Genomic DNA, 15,342 nt, shown 5'->3' with positions numbered 1-15,342 from the left:
CCACACATTTTATTTCACCAAGTAAGTTTTTATAATTTTATTTTTAATTTTAGCCCTTATATCGTGGCTAGCGATTCGGAATGTAATTGCGATATTGAAAATTTATTTTAAAAAAGTTTTGGCTCAAGATCATATAATGAAAAAGAAAACATTATTAAAAGAGAAAGGCCAATGCCTAAGTTAAATATAAACAATAAAAATTTGTTTGACATTTTCACAATAAAATGGCTTTGTAGATGCATAAAAATACAAAAATTGTTTTGTTGGCTTGCCTACTATTTTCACATGAAATTAGTGTGTGGAATAAGAATGGCTTTGACAATTTAGCTGGCAAAAGACACGAAAAATCGTCGATCCTTTCGTATTTGAAGCAATTTGGAAATCAAAGCGGAATAGAATTTAACATTAGTAAATAATATAAAATAACTATTGAAAATTATAACAAGGTAATTATGGCTATTAGATATATTTTACCTAAATTAATAGATGTTATATGTTTTTATCAAAGCAAGATTTGGCATTTAGAGGGTGTAGGGAATCTATTGAATCTAATAACAGAGATAATTATATTGAACTTGTTTATTTATTAAGTATGTCAGATAAATAATCTATTAGAAATACATTTAGAGAATTAACTGATTGCCCCTGGAAGTCGGCTTCTTACAGAAACACAGCTTGCCTATCATCAAATGTCACGGCATGCCACTGTTAGAGCTCTATTGGATATTGGAGATGTGTATGAATACAAATCATACAAGCAAATAAATAAATAAAAAAAAGGTCAACAGGTTGTGCACGATATTCCTGGACAAAATTAATAGTTTACCTGGACAGTGAGTCGATTCCTGGACTGTCCAGGTGAAAACCGAGCAGGTGGTAACACTAATTGCAGGTCTAATTGGTGACTTGTATACAGTTAGCTTCGTCCTTTTACTAAGGAGTCTGCTTTATTATGTTTGTTAGCCCAAAGTAGATTTTGTTTCTCTGTAGTAAGTGAGTCCCTAACTCCTTGATGTCATTGTTTCTGTTTGTCAGTCCCTAAGTACTTGAAGGATTCTGTATTGCTGAATGTCATATTGTTTATGGTTAGATGTACTTTGTTTAAGGGTAATTGATCATTTTAAAATATAAAAGTTAATTTCAAAATTAAAAATGAATCATTTATCTATTACAGTTTCTTTCCTTTTCCTTCAGTCACTTAGTTCATTTAGAATGAACAGTAAAAAGGATAACTTTTTACTATTACAAATTACATATCTTCTTCCTGCTCTTTTATTCAATCATATACAGAAATAAACAAAACAAAACACTGTTATATAGAACACTGTTGTGTTAGAGGAAACAGTAAAAGTCCATCCTTTATATATGACTTATATTTTGTTTTTCCAATGGAATGCAGGCAAAATTGTCCCTGAAAGTGAAATTTTTGCTGGATTCTTAGTTTTTGTGTATGTTGATTTAGCATATATATGGCATTTTTAAAAATTTCATTTTGATACTTCTCACAAAAAATGAAGGTTTTTTAAAAATAAATCAGGTTTGTCCTCAAATTTCATGAAACTATATAGTTCATGTCAAACTTGTATATGGTATAAATGCTTGCTTCCAATGTTTCGATGGAGCAGCTTAGCTTATATGGCCAGTAAACACCAACCAACCAACATTCGATTTTTAATTGGGTTTTTTTTTTACCAGTCTACATGTTGTTCATTAATGAAAATGCTTGTTCAGTGGGAGCATTAGATCCAGGAAGGCATAAGAAAAATTCAACAATTTTTAAAAAGATTTTAAAATATGTGTTTATCTGTGAAATATTTAAAAATTTCAACCCATCTACGTTGGCAGGACTTATTCTTTTGTTGGCATTTTTAGATCTTTTCACTCGTGACTTAACCTTCTTAATACATGAAAATTCATCAAATAGTTTGCCTTCATTTAAGTTCCAGAGACTGGAAATAAACAAAATGTTTTCCTCAATTTTCCCTACCCACAGAGGGTTTCTTGAAGTAGGACACATTCAAATACTTTTCATTTCCACAAAAGAGCTGTCCTAGCTATTTAATTAATAATCAATGCAGGTTTTGGTAAATTTTATAAATAATAAATTGAATATTGGCACCTGCATATGCCACTAATATTCAATTTACTATTTCAGTTCACAGAATAAAGGACAAAATGGCTATTTTAGAAAAAAAAAATTAAAGGACAGAGCAGTGAAATATAGGATAAGAACCAAACGTCTTCCAACACTAGAGGAGTTATACTTCAACACTTCAAACAACCTTTCCAGCTCCAGTGATATTTGTTTACACCTCAGCAAACGTTTTCAACCTCATCGAGGTCTTCATCAGGCTACTTTACTTAGGAATTCGAACATGTTTGGAACGGAACGTATACGATTCAAAATTTATAAACCGATTAAGAATACTCATGGAACGTTACGCACGCGCTAAAACGACTGTAAAGCACGTGTGATATCAAGTTTGCANGGGTCAACCAAACGCTCCCTTCACAAAAGGCTGTGTGAGCACAAACGTGACATCGACAATAAAAAACACACCACCGCCCTCTCAACGGTTGCCACTGAACCGGGAATCACGGTAGACATACAAAATGCCCACATGATCAGGCTCTCACATCGCACTGATCAACTGAGAATGATGGAAACTTTAGAAATATACAAGGCAGGATTACGTGGCACGTGCATCAACTCCAGGGATGCAATCGGTATATCTAGTGCGTGGAAGTTTTGTTATGAGGGAGCTCGTCCCCATTAATGAATGCATCTAATTCGTCTGCTTCTACCGTTATGCAAACTTGATATCACACGTGCTTTACAGTCGTTTTAGCGCGTGCGTAACGTTCCATGAGTATTCTTAATCGGTTTATAAATTTTGAATCGTATACGTTCCGTTCCAAACGCGTTCGAATTCCTAAGTAAAGTAGCCTGATGAAGACCTCGATGAGGTTGAAAACGTTTGCTGAGGTGTAAACAAATATTACTGGAGCTGGAAAGGTTGTTTGAAGTGTTGAAATATAGGATGTATGATCACTATACACATAACAGACAGGGTATATATCCCAGTCTGCTATGTTCTGCCTGTCAGAAATTTCTGAGTATGGATTAACTGCATGGCTGATGGCTCACATAGACTTAGCATAGGTAGGTAGGTTACTGTAAAAATGCAATGGCCCATTATCTCTCTTAGTGCCCACAGGTGGAAAGAGTTAAAAAAAGAAAGCCCATGATCATTAGCAATACATTATTGTGCAAGAAGCTGCCTTATCAGTTTGGCAGCTGCTTGCATGATGTGAAAGTCAGATGCAAACCATACACATGACAATGCTAAATAAAAAAAAAAAAACAGAAATGGCTTAATAAGAACAAGTATTAAATTTTAAAATCAACCTTTGTAACAATCCCTAAAACAAGTCATCCTAAAAGTTGTAGCGACTACAGACTCATTAGTCTCATGTGCCATGTTTTGAAGATATTTCTACATATTATACACGTCAGGATATATAAAAAATGTGAAATTGATCTCGAGGAAACTCAATTTGGATTCAGAAATGCTTTTGGAACAAGAGAAGCGTTGTTTAGTATCAACGTCCTTCTCCAGAGATGTCGTGAACAACAAAAAGACATATTTGCTTGTTTCATCGACTATGAAAAGGCTTTCGATAGTGTGAAACACTCCAAATTAATAGAGATCCTACACCAAGTTCAATTAGATGGCAAGGACATCAGAATAATTCAAAATTTATACTGGGGTCAAACAGCAGAAGTCAAGTTAGGAACAATGAAAACAGCAGAAATTGAAATACAGAGAGGAGTCCGGCAGGGCTGCATTCTTTCGCCCTTATTGTTTAATCTGTACTCAGACAAAATCTTCAAAAATGCCTTAGAAAACTCAAATTATGGGATTAAAATCAACGGCGTAATTCTTAACGTCATTAGATATGCTGATGATACACTAATCATATGCGACAGCCTAGAAGGCTTACAGGTACTACTAAACAAAATTAACTCAGCAGGAATTGATGCCGGTCTCAAAATAAATGCAAACAAAACTAAATTTATGATTTTTAGTCAGACCCCACACAGAGAGGCACAACTTGTTCTTGACCAAAAAAAAATTGAACGGGTCAAACAGTTTAAATACTTGGGAAGCATAATTACAGAAAATATAGATTCAGGGAAAGAAATTAAATGCAGGATAGCAGCAGCTAGAACATCCTTCCAAAAAATGAAAACCCTGCTCTGCAACGACAATTTAAATTTGAAATTGCGGCAACGCATGGCCGAATGTTATATTTGGTCAGTTCTCCTCTATGGTGTGGAAAGCTGGACATTAAAAAGGAATACAGAAAGAAGACTGGAGGCATTTGAGATGTGGATTCACAGAAGGATGCTGAGAGTCCCGTGGACGGATCGAGTGACCAACAACGAAATTCTAAGCAGAGCAAGAACAAACAGAAAATTGCTGTCAACAATCAAATGCAGAAAGATTGCATACTTGAGACATATCACTAGAGGAGAAAAATACAAAATCCCACAACTAATCCTCAATGGAAAGATTGAGGGAAAGCGTAAACGAGGCCAAAGACATTTATCATGGATGGACAATATTAAAAAATGGTCAGGCATACAAAACATTGGGGAGGTAATGAGAACAGCCGAAGATAGGAACTCCCTCTCCTTGGTGATCGCCAACGTCCGGGGAACCGGGCATGGCACGTGAAGAAGAAGATTAAATTTTATTATTATTTATTTTTTGACTATTCATGTAGCCTAGTATTTGAGTGCAAAGTACCTGTTTTCCTATTTCATCCAGTGATCAGCTGCTTGTGACAGTCTTTTTAGTTGTTAATTTTTAACTTTATTCGGATGGCAATAAGGGCCAGGGTGGTTGAGAAAGGGAATCTGGAGATTTTTTCCTGGACCCAGAGTAAACTTAAGTGTCTATACAGTTCCTACCTCCTATAAAATTTTTTACTTTTACTACAGGAAATAAAATATTTAAGACTGCTTTTTATTAATAAAGAAACATTCTATGTATTTCATTGATAGGCAATCTTTCAACTCATACAACTTGACAACCTAGGAGATTTCTGTACTAAGGTCTACCGAAAACCCATCTACAACCCAATATTTATCCCCTGGATCTCCCATGACCCCCAGCCTATAAATTAGCAGCATTCCGAGCACTCATCACAAGAGCCCATTCACACTGTAACAATACCCAGGACAGAACAGAAGAGCTGAATTATATATATAAGCTAGCCAAGACATACAGAGTCAATATTAAGGCTATTACCAGCCAAAGCTGCAAGAGAAGAAAAGTACCTAATACCAAGGGGTTTACTATGATAGAATATAGAGCATCGCTGAATAATATCTGTAGACACATCGGAAAAGCCACAAACAAAGAATCATATATAAAAGGAATCCTACCATTTACCAACTACTAAGATCAGATAAAGACGAGGTCAACAGGAACACGTTTCCTGGACACAAGGCGACAAAATAAATTAATGTATATTGGAGCCACTGGAAGATCTATCAAGGATAGGATAGCGGAACACCAAAGAAATGTAAGAAGTGAACAACCATGCACAGCTCTGGCCACTTATGTTTTAACCGACCCCCAAGAAGTCAAAGCCGAATGGGACCAAGCAAGACTAATACAAGTAGTTCAGGACATTAAGCACCATCGTTACGCAGAAGCATGGCAGATCTGTAAAGCCAACCAAAAAGATCTCTCCATCAACTTTCGAGAATCAACAAAAGTGTCGGCAGCATGGCACTCAAGCTTGATGTAAACCCTAATATACAGAGGAAAAGAATACAGTAGAAAATGCATTTTTAAGAAACAGACAGCTCATATACTTTTTACATTACTATATGCCCGTGTTATGTTATATGTTATATGTTATATTTCAGGCGTCTTAATTTCTTTTTAATGTTTGTGGTTATTTTTTCTTTATGGTCCCGATTTTATTTTATTTTTATCCTTTTTATTTTATCTTCATGTGTTAATATTAGATATTGATAAAGATGGCGCACCTAATGTTCAATAGAATATCATTCAAAAATGTTCAAAAAGCCTATTCATTTATGCAAATGTACTGTGTTCGAATTTTAAAGCTTTTTCTTGATAAAGGTCATTTAAAATGGCCAAAAACGTTAGGAAGTTAATAAATTTGGCTGCACGTTTACAAGGTGTTAGAGTAAGTTTTGTTTATTGAGTAATATGCAGTCTCGGATGAACTTCAAATTTATATTATTATTATTAATTAAATTAACAAAAATAGCATTCTGTGTATGTATCTGTATTCCATTTACTTAATAAATTACATCAATTGCATGGCATTTGACATATTGTACAGATATATATATATCTGTAGAAGATACAAGGCACCGCTGTATCTTCTACCGCTGTATCTTCTACACCGCTGTATATATATATATATATATATATATTACAGCGGTGCCTCGTATAACGGACGCTGCAAATAACGAACTTTCTGTTTGGCCGTTACGTGACTCGAGCAACGGACTGGCTGCGGACAATGGACTTTCCGTTCGGCAGTTTTGTGAGGCGACCAATGGGCTTTCTACGAACAAGTGCGAATGATGTTTCCACTCTTTTGCCGTTGCCAATGACAATCTGCTATTTTTATAATATATTAGTATTATTAGAATATATTATCAGTATATCTGAAGTACAGAGCTCCCGTTGGGATTAGGCTTGCTCCCTTGTTTATTACGTACATCACCTTAGTGCAGGGTATTTACATTTATTCAAGTGTTGTGCAAATCATGGCTTCTAAAAAAACAGAAAAGTGATTTCAATTGAAACAATGCAAGAAATCATGAGAAGGAGTGAAAGTTGACAAAAACTTCCTTGTCAAATGGGGAGAGGTTCGGGAGTTTACCAACACTCATTATCCAAACAGAGCTGAGGCCAACAGTATCAATGATCTCTACAATGACACCCTTGCTCGTTATTTCCAACAGGTGTTGAAGAAGAGCGAGAAACAGACCATGTTTTTCAAGAAGCCGGCAGGGAAAAAACAAAGAATGGAACAAGAGGAGTTGACCCTGCAAGCTCCGGTAGCATCTCCTGAATCTGAATCCGATTAAAAAACAATAAAAAAAGAACCGCTGCAATGTGTAAAAAGTCTGTATCTGTATGAATGTGTGAAGAAAGTGTTCCTCCACCTCCTCCTCACAACATCTGACTACCCGGCATAATTGGTGACTGCTCCATTTTTATTTTTTTGTTATGGTACAGTATGGTTATTTTATGCTGCGGAACAAATTATATGTTTTAACATGTATTTCTATGGGAAAATGTGTTTTGTATAACGGACTTTTCACTTAACGGACATGCACCTGGAACGGATTAAGTACGTTATACGAGGCATCACTGTATATATAAATCTTGGATGATTCAAGTCATGATTATTTTGTTCCTTGAATTTCAAACTAATGAGGATTTCCTGTATTAACTTAATTAACCTAATCATAGCCTAATTCAGAGATCATCTGGCCTTAATCAAAAATTGGGTTTGTTGAGTTATTGTTTATATATAAAAACAAATTTAATGCTTCTTGACCATAATGAATGCAAAAGATTGCCTATGTTTAAAATTCTAAAAATTTTGCAATAATTTGCAAACATGTAGTTAAAAATTTTAGAGAATTTGAGAATGGTCAATTTATTAATATAACAGTAATGTGTAGTTTACCTTGGATAACTTGTGGGAAAGTTGAAAGCATTTGTGAAAGATTAAAGTTTTTCTCAGCAAATAAGCTGCTGGAGAATTTGCTATTTTTGTGCCAAGGGTGATTCCTGATGATGATACATTTTTTGAAATTGAACAATTAATATCTTTTTATCTGTTGAAGATAATGGAATAATTTAAGTGCTACATCTGATCACTTTCCATAAATTTATTAAACATTTTATTTCAGATATACAAATGAAAACTTCAGAAAACGAATTCCTGTTTTTTGCTTTCTTACACAAATAATGCTGTCACAACTGACAAGTTACAATACTGACAGTTGTTTTTCAAATGTTATGCTGAAACTCCTATCTGTATCTAATGGTGTATAAAAAAATCTTTAGAAGTTGAAGTTTTAAAATCATGGTGAAGTTAATCATAGCCATTTAAACAATATCAGTGTAATAAAATAAGCTGTTCTTTAACTTTGTTTATTTAATTTTAATCTATTTGTAAATATCTAAAAACAAAACCAGAATACTCAAAAATTGAGGCCCAATTCAAACGAGTGGAATTTCTTTGGAACAGTTGCCATGTAGTTACCGTACACCAGCTGCATCAATTGCTATGACATACTAATTAAATGATTCACACTCAATGGAAAGTCTACAGCTGTGTCTATTTCTTGTCACCTGCATCACCCATTACAGAATAGACACTTCATTGCAGCTGCAGATGGGGTATTGCATTGTACTGAATAATTCAAACAAGCAGAAGTAGCAGTAGTGCCAGGCAATGTTCCCTCTAATTTTTTTTGTAGATGAGCGGAACATATACTTCTCTGAGCAAAAAATTTTTCTGAGTATATATATAAAATCTTATTTTTTCCTATAAAAATTAAAATAATTAATTATAAAGTAGAGATTAAAATTCATTTTAAAGCATACTTTTATACAAAATATTATCTTTTGTCAATGATTTAATGTATTTAATCGAAATATATGCAGCAATAATCATGTTGCAGATAGAATGAGAAATAAGTAAACAACAATTCAAATCAGTGTGTGCATGCTCGCCTGTGCGGCACATAAATTCTCGTGCGTAGCCGCGCAGCTTAGAGGGAACATTGGTGCCAGGAGTGCTTAGTGAACATATCATCTGCCTAGTGGTGAATGTGGAAAATGTAGTTCTAGAAAGATTCTCAATCTGATATATAAGAGATCAGGTGTAGAAAAGGTAGATGCATTTATTATGGAGGTTGAGAAAAGGCCATGTTTCAGAGTATTATATGAGGGCAGGCTGAAAAGTAATGCACACATGCTTGTAGAGCACAAACAAAATGATTTTCAGAAGTGTGCCAGGTGGCATATGGAAGTAACATTCTCCCCTCTGTGTGTATGCGCAGTTTGAGGTTGTTGTGTTCATTCAGTATATTTTGAGAAGCGGAAATATGGAGACATGTTCTGGTACTATGTCAACGCAAGTTAAACAGCATGCTGTTATCAAATTTTTAACTGCTGAAAAAATTACGTTTAAAGGCTGTTTATGCTGTTGATAGGTCTATTGTAAATTGATGGATAATAAAATTTCGTGGTTGCGAGCCTGGAAAAGCCATAATTGTTGATGAAACATGCAGCGGAAGTCCGATCACTGCCACAGACAGTTACTGTTGCACCTTGTTTAATTCTTTTCAGTACATAAGACACTAAAACACCTCTGACGTTGAGTTTGACATGTTAGAGGCAGCCTGGCACCAATAATCTTGCAACATGACAACGTTCGTCCACAAACCTCATGTGCAACTGGAGAGGCTCTGTGAAACCTGAAGTTTGAACCGATTCCACACCCTCTTTATTTCCCCGATCTTGCGCCTTGCGATTTTTATTTTTTTCCTCTACTCAAGAGAGACCTCAAGGGTGATCATTACACCTCAAACGAAGAGGTGAAGGCAGCTGTCAAGTCCTGGATTTGAGAAAAGTCAGAAGAATTTTTCAGTGACAGAATGAAAAACTTGTTACATGTTGTGAGAAATGTGTTAGCCTTAATGGTGACTATGTTGAAAAATAAATATATGATTTTGAAGCTTAAAAATTGTACTTTAATGTACTTTTTGCCTGATCTTGCTATTTGTTTTTGTTCATGTTCTACAAGCACGTGTACATTACTTTTCAGCCTGCCCTCGTACAGTTTATCAAAGCTTGGAAACAACATTCTGAAGTAATTAAAAAATTTTGTCTTATTCAAGCTGGTTAAACAACATGTTCCTTGTAATGAATGCTGATTACTGGTTGTACCAAATACTTTTTATATTCCTTTTTTTACTTTTAAGAATTGATTTGAAGAACATTGCTACTGCACTGTAATGAGCATCCATGATGACTGGCAAACTCAAAATAAATTCTTTGGTCTTCTGTCTGCAGAATGTCTGTAGAAGAAACAACTCACCATGTGGTAATCATGCAGCCACTGTTCCACAGAAATTCCATTTGTCTGAACTGGGCCTTAAGTTTTTGAAAAAAATATTGAATTTTGTAAATATTTTTATAACTGTTTTTCTTTAAAATTATGTAGGAACTACTATCCAATTTATTTAAATTAAATCAATTGCACTATATGACATGCATTTTTGAAACTTGCACTTGACTTTGTTGATATAAGTTTAATAGTTTAATCTGTCTATTTCAAATATGTTTATCTTGAAATTTTTTTCCCTACATTTTCAACCTAAATTCAATATATTTTCCGTGTTTATCTCAAATAATTTTCTCCCAAAATCTCTTATCTCAAATTACAGACTGAAGTGTCAATTACAAATTCAAAACTCAGTGACTATGTTTTTGTAGCATAAAATTGTAGTTGAGAAAATTTTTTGCAATACAGTACAGTAGAGCAATGGTTCTTAACCTTTTTATACTTGCGACCCACCAAATATTTCATAATTTTTTTTGTGACCTCCATTTTTTAATAATAATTTATATTTGTTAAATTATCCATAATAAATTGATTTTTTTATTATTGCTTTATTTTTTTATATAATAAATGCAAAACATAACTTTATTATTTTATTATCTGTTTAAATAACATTCAAACTCCACAATTAAACATAAAAGCTCATTAATTTTCAACAAAAAATAAAATAATAAACATTTAAAAATTCATAGAAAAACAAAAAATATTTGAAAATAAGTACTTGCGATAGGCAGCAAATTTTGCATTGCTGCTGAAAACGGGAGGATTTTCTGCATGAATTTGTATGCAAAATTCCAAGCATTAATAGTTTGAATAATTTCTTAGAATTACTTTGAAATAAAAGAAGTAAATAGTGCGGTGTAAGTAGCATATTTGTATTTATTTCTTCTGTACTAACAAAGTTGTATGTAGGAAAAAATAAGAAATAAATAAAAAAAACTAAATACGAAAACTTACTTTTTCTTATTTCACTTTTCAATACGATATTCGGTTATACATCAATTTTCTTTTTATTATATTCTGAAGGAAATTTTACATAATTTGGTGGCCCCCGGCAAACTTCTTACTGACCTCCAGGGGGCACAGCTACCTTGTTAAGAAACACTGCAGTAGAACATTGATTAATTATCTGAATCAATTGGGGACTGGGGTTGTTCGGAAAATTGATTTTTCAGATAACTGATTATGTACGAAAAAATACATTATTAATATAGTATATTAGTATATTTCAATAATAGTATATTAATATATTCCATGTTTAAATTTTTCTCTGTTGTGTGTTGCTTTGCGTTGAATTTTCGTTGATGTTAAGCCTAATAAAAATTTTTATAATAATAATTGTGGCTGATGTATCATTAAAAATTATTTCTTTATTTTGTACAAACAAAATAAATATATTGAAAAATATAAAAACAAAAAAAATTATACTTTAGAAGTTAATCTAGTATCAAAAACGTTCGATTCAGCATGACAGTCCGACTGGAATGCTTTCGGTTAACCGACATTTCAGTTGATTGGCATTTGGATAATTGATGCTCTACTGTATATACTGTAGTTGCAAGTAACACTACTTTTTTCTGATTGGCTATGAGTTTGGCTTGCATCTTGTTGGTCAAAGAAAGTCAGGCATCAGAAACTATTGACAAACTATTTCTATTAAGCTATGTTAAAAATGTTTTATTTATGCCTAATACAGGTATGTACTGTATTTGCTATTGTATTAATAAAATACTGTACCTGTAATCAAACCTATTACTGCTTAATGTGTAAGAACCTCTATGTCTCAGATTCTATTTTTTTTCCTCATTCCTGTGAGATTTGAGATAAACAGGTTTAACTGTATTAGAAAATGAAAGAAAAAAAAATTTATATAGAAGTTTTAAGTGAACTTTATTTTATACTAAGCAGTTATCATCCTGCATTATTAATTAATCTGACAAATAGTAATTATTTTTTTAATATATCTTTATATATAACAGGGGTGGCCAACCTGCGGCTCGCGAGCCACATGTGGCTCTTTGAAGGATCATTTGTGGCTCTCGATAAATGTACCCGAGTTCCCTTTTCATTTTTGTGTTATTATATTTTAAAAAATTATTATCATTCCATATGTGTTTCAAAATGTCTTTTAAATTACTAACAACAAATATGAAAGACTAAGTGCAACGTTGTAACAAATTTCATTTCCGTCCAAGTTAAGAATGATATGACTCATCGAAAACTGCGAACATAAAACGAACATAAACAGTGGCGTAATTGTCCATTATCGACCGACTCCAGACCGACTTTGAATTTGTAAACTGTCATTGCAATGGACAGTTGACATTGTGCTCTGGAGGAAACAATTTGTATCACTCTTGCTGCGAATATAATTTGTAATCTAAATTTTTTGCATATCTTTTTAATACATATTTAATTGCGGCTCGCGAAAAATTTCAAATTTTGAAAAATGGCTCGGACTATCAAGGAGCTTGGCCACCCTGGATATATAATATGAATAGATTTTATACAGTACATAGTGAATACACTATGTATTGTATAAAATTTATTAAAATTAAGTGACCTATTAATTTTTAATACCATTAATGCCTTTAAATGATACACAAAAGTAATATCACAAAGAATTTAGCAAAAGAAAAATATTTAATCAGGAAACAAACATGTTTGACTGCTTTCAATGGTTAACATGTTAAATATGTGGTTGAATAACTAACCCATCATTAGGTTACAGTCATTCAATAAAATGACTGTAAAGCACAAAATGGAAAAAAATTTGAAGTGGATGGTACATAAAAATTAATTGGATAATGGCATGTACAGTACATCATCTTGGTTACATAACATAATAAAAAGAAAAGATTTTTCAGGTTACTTCAAGTTCAGGTTAGATTTCCAGGTCTGATAGAGTATCACCATTGTTACTTGTACAATTGATGGTGTAATATATGTTGATGATTTAGATAAACATTAAATGTAATATAATATATGTTGACAATTTAAAACAAAGGCAATGTAATCAGGAGGTGGCGGGCCAGAAAGGAGCGAGAGAGCTCGAGGTAACCAGCTGGGTAGAAGTGTTTAGTTGTATTAATAGAGTTATTTGTACCATATTATCTGGTCAGTTGAGTCGTTTATAATACATGGTGGCAGCGTAGAGGAAAATGTATCAGATCCCAGCACCAGAAGTTTTTAATTTTCGTCTGGAAGATTGGAGAACATGGATAGGGCGTTTCGAACGATTTCGAACAGCGTCTGGACTCCATAATAAAGTAGAAACTGACCAGGTAAATTCTTTCATACATTTAATGGGACAGAAAGCCGAGGAAATTTTGGCATCATTTAGTCTCCCAGAAGAGGATAGAAATGACTATTCAAAAGTTAAGGCTGCATTCGAAAAATACTTCGTGCCAACTAAAAATGTTATACTGTGATACGCTTCTTGTCTAGTCTTCTCAATGGTTAGTGAGCGCTAAGATTGGCTTTACTTTACTTCTAGACTTATTACACCACCACAGGACATCAAANTTCTAATTATCAATTAGAGTTCAGACTATGTACAAAAAATTATTTAATTAATTTTTGAGTCTATCAAATCCTTTTTTCGTACACCATAGAAGTAGCCTTTACATTGGTTTGAAGAAATCACTTCATAAAAACGAATAACAATAGGTAAAATTTACAATTAAAAACGATCAGACGTCAGCCTTTCATTTTAGGTATCTGACGCCTTTACATTAAAAATTAAGTAAATCTTCTCACCAACTGCCAAGTTTTATACCATCTGTATCAGGTTCAAGCCCTCTAATGGTGGACACGAGTTATCTTTGATTTGCATATAGTAGTTACAATTTCATGATGAACTCAGGATATTTTTCTTCTAATTATCAATTAGAGTTCAGACTATGTACAAATTTTATGATTTTATGATTTTAATTGATAATAAATTTTATTAATTCTTCAACCATTTTTGAAAATTCCAGAATTTATTCTAAGTGTAATATAGCCGTCTTCCTCCACGACCCTTTCACTTCTAAAAATTTGCGTAATTGTGTTAAACTACTATAAAGTAGTGCAACATTTGATTACTAATAACTCTGATCAACACTTTTAGTGAATGCTACAAATTTAAAATAGAGTTTGTATACTTTTAACGTAGTTATTAACTAAATTTTATTAAAATTTATTAGAAGACACTCCGACAGTTCCCTTGTTAGAGCGATTTTACATTTATTGCTTAATTTCATGTGCTTATAAGGATAAAATTGCATCAAAATGAATGATTTTCATTAAAAACTTATCTAGAATAACAAAAGCTCAAATTTTTGCAAACTGAAACTTTTATAATGATTTTACTAACAGCATATTGAAAGTGTTTAGTTGGTGGCCATCATCAAGCAACAACTGAACTATGTCATTGTTTTAGATCTTGATGTAATAACACAATCATTAACCAAAAAAACTATTGATATCCAAACAAAAACATTTGAAATGTAAACAATTGTGCCAAGTAAAAAATTATGACAATTTAGATGAGTCAAATTTTTTTTAGGAGTTTTTCTTTGGTAAAGTACTCCAAAAAAGAAATTACTGTATATTCTGGCATATAAGATGACTGGGCGTATAAGACGACCCCCGACTTTTACAGTTAAAATATGGAGTTTGGGATATACTCGCCATATAAGACTATCCCTCTTCCAATGCACACCAAATAAAAATAAAAAAAAATTATCATTGGCATACTCTTTAATGCTCTTTCATGCTCTTTCATTTGCTTTCCAGTCCTGAACATCTTTTCTGTTACTCCATGTATTCTTGCAGCAGCACAGTTATTATGTTCCATGGCAAAGTTTGCAACTAGCTTCATATTTCATTCTTTTTGCTGGTGGAGCCATGATGGGGTTTTGACTGTTGGACATTTTTATACCAGCCCGCCCTTGTATCCTATTACCGTACCTCCTTCTCTGCCTCTCAGATCTCGCACATGTGCGCCTGTGCCGCTTCAGTGCAGTCTTCAGTCTCTGGAGCGAGATCTGAGAGGCAGAAAAAGAGGTACGGTAATAAGATACATACAAGGGCGGGCCGGATGGGTGAAAGATGTGTGTTTTTCTGAGCACAGTGCTGCTCTATCTCTATCCATTC

The sequence above is a fragment of the Centruroides sculpturatus genome, unplaced genomic scaffold, assembly GCF_000671375.1.
Source record: "Centruroides sculpturatus isolate CEXI.00-Female unplaced genomic scaffold, Cexi_2.0 scaffold994, whole genome shotgun sequence".
In the NCBI taxonomy this organism is placed as follows: domain Eukaryota; kingdom Metazoa; phylum Arthropoda; class Arachnida; order Scorpiones; family Buthidae; genus Centruroides; species Centruroides sculpturatus.
This window is presented reverse-complemented; position numbering follows the sequence as displayed.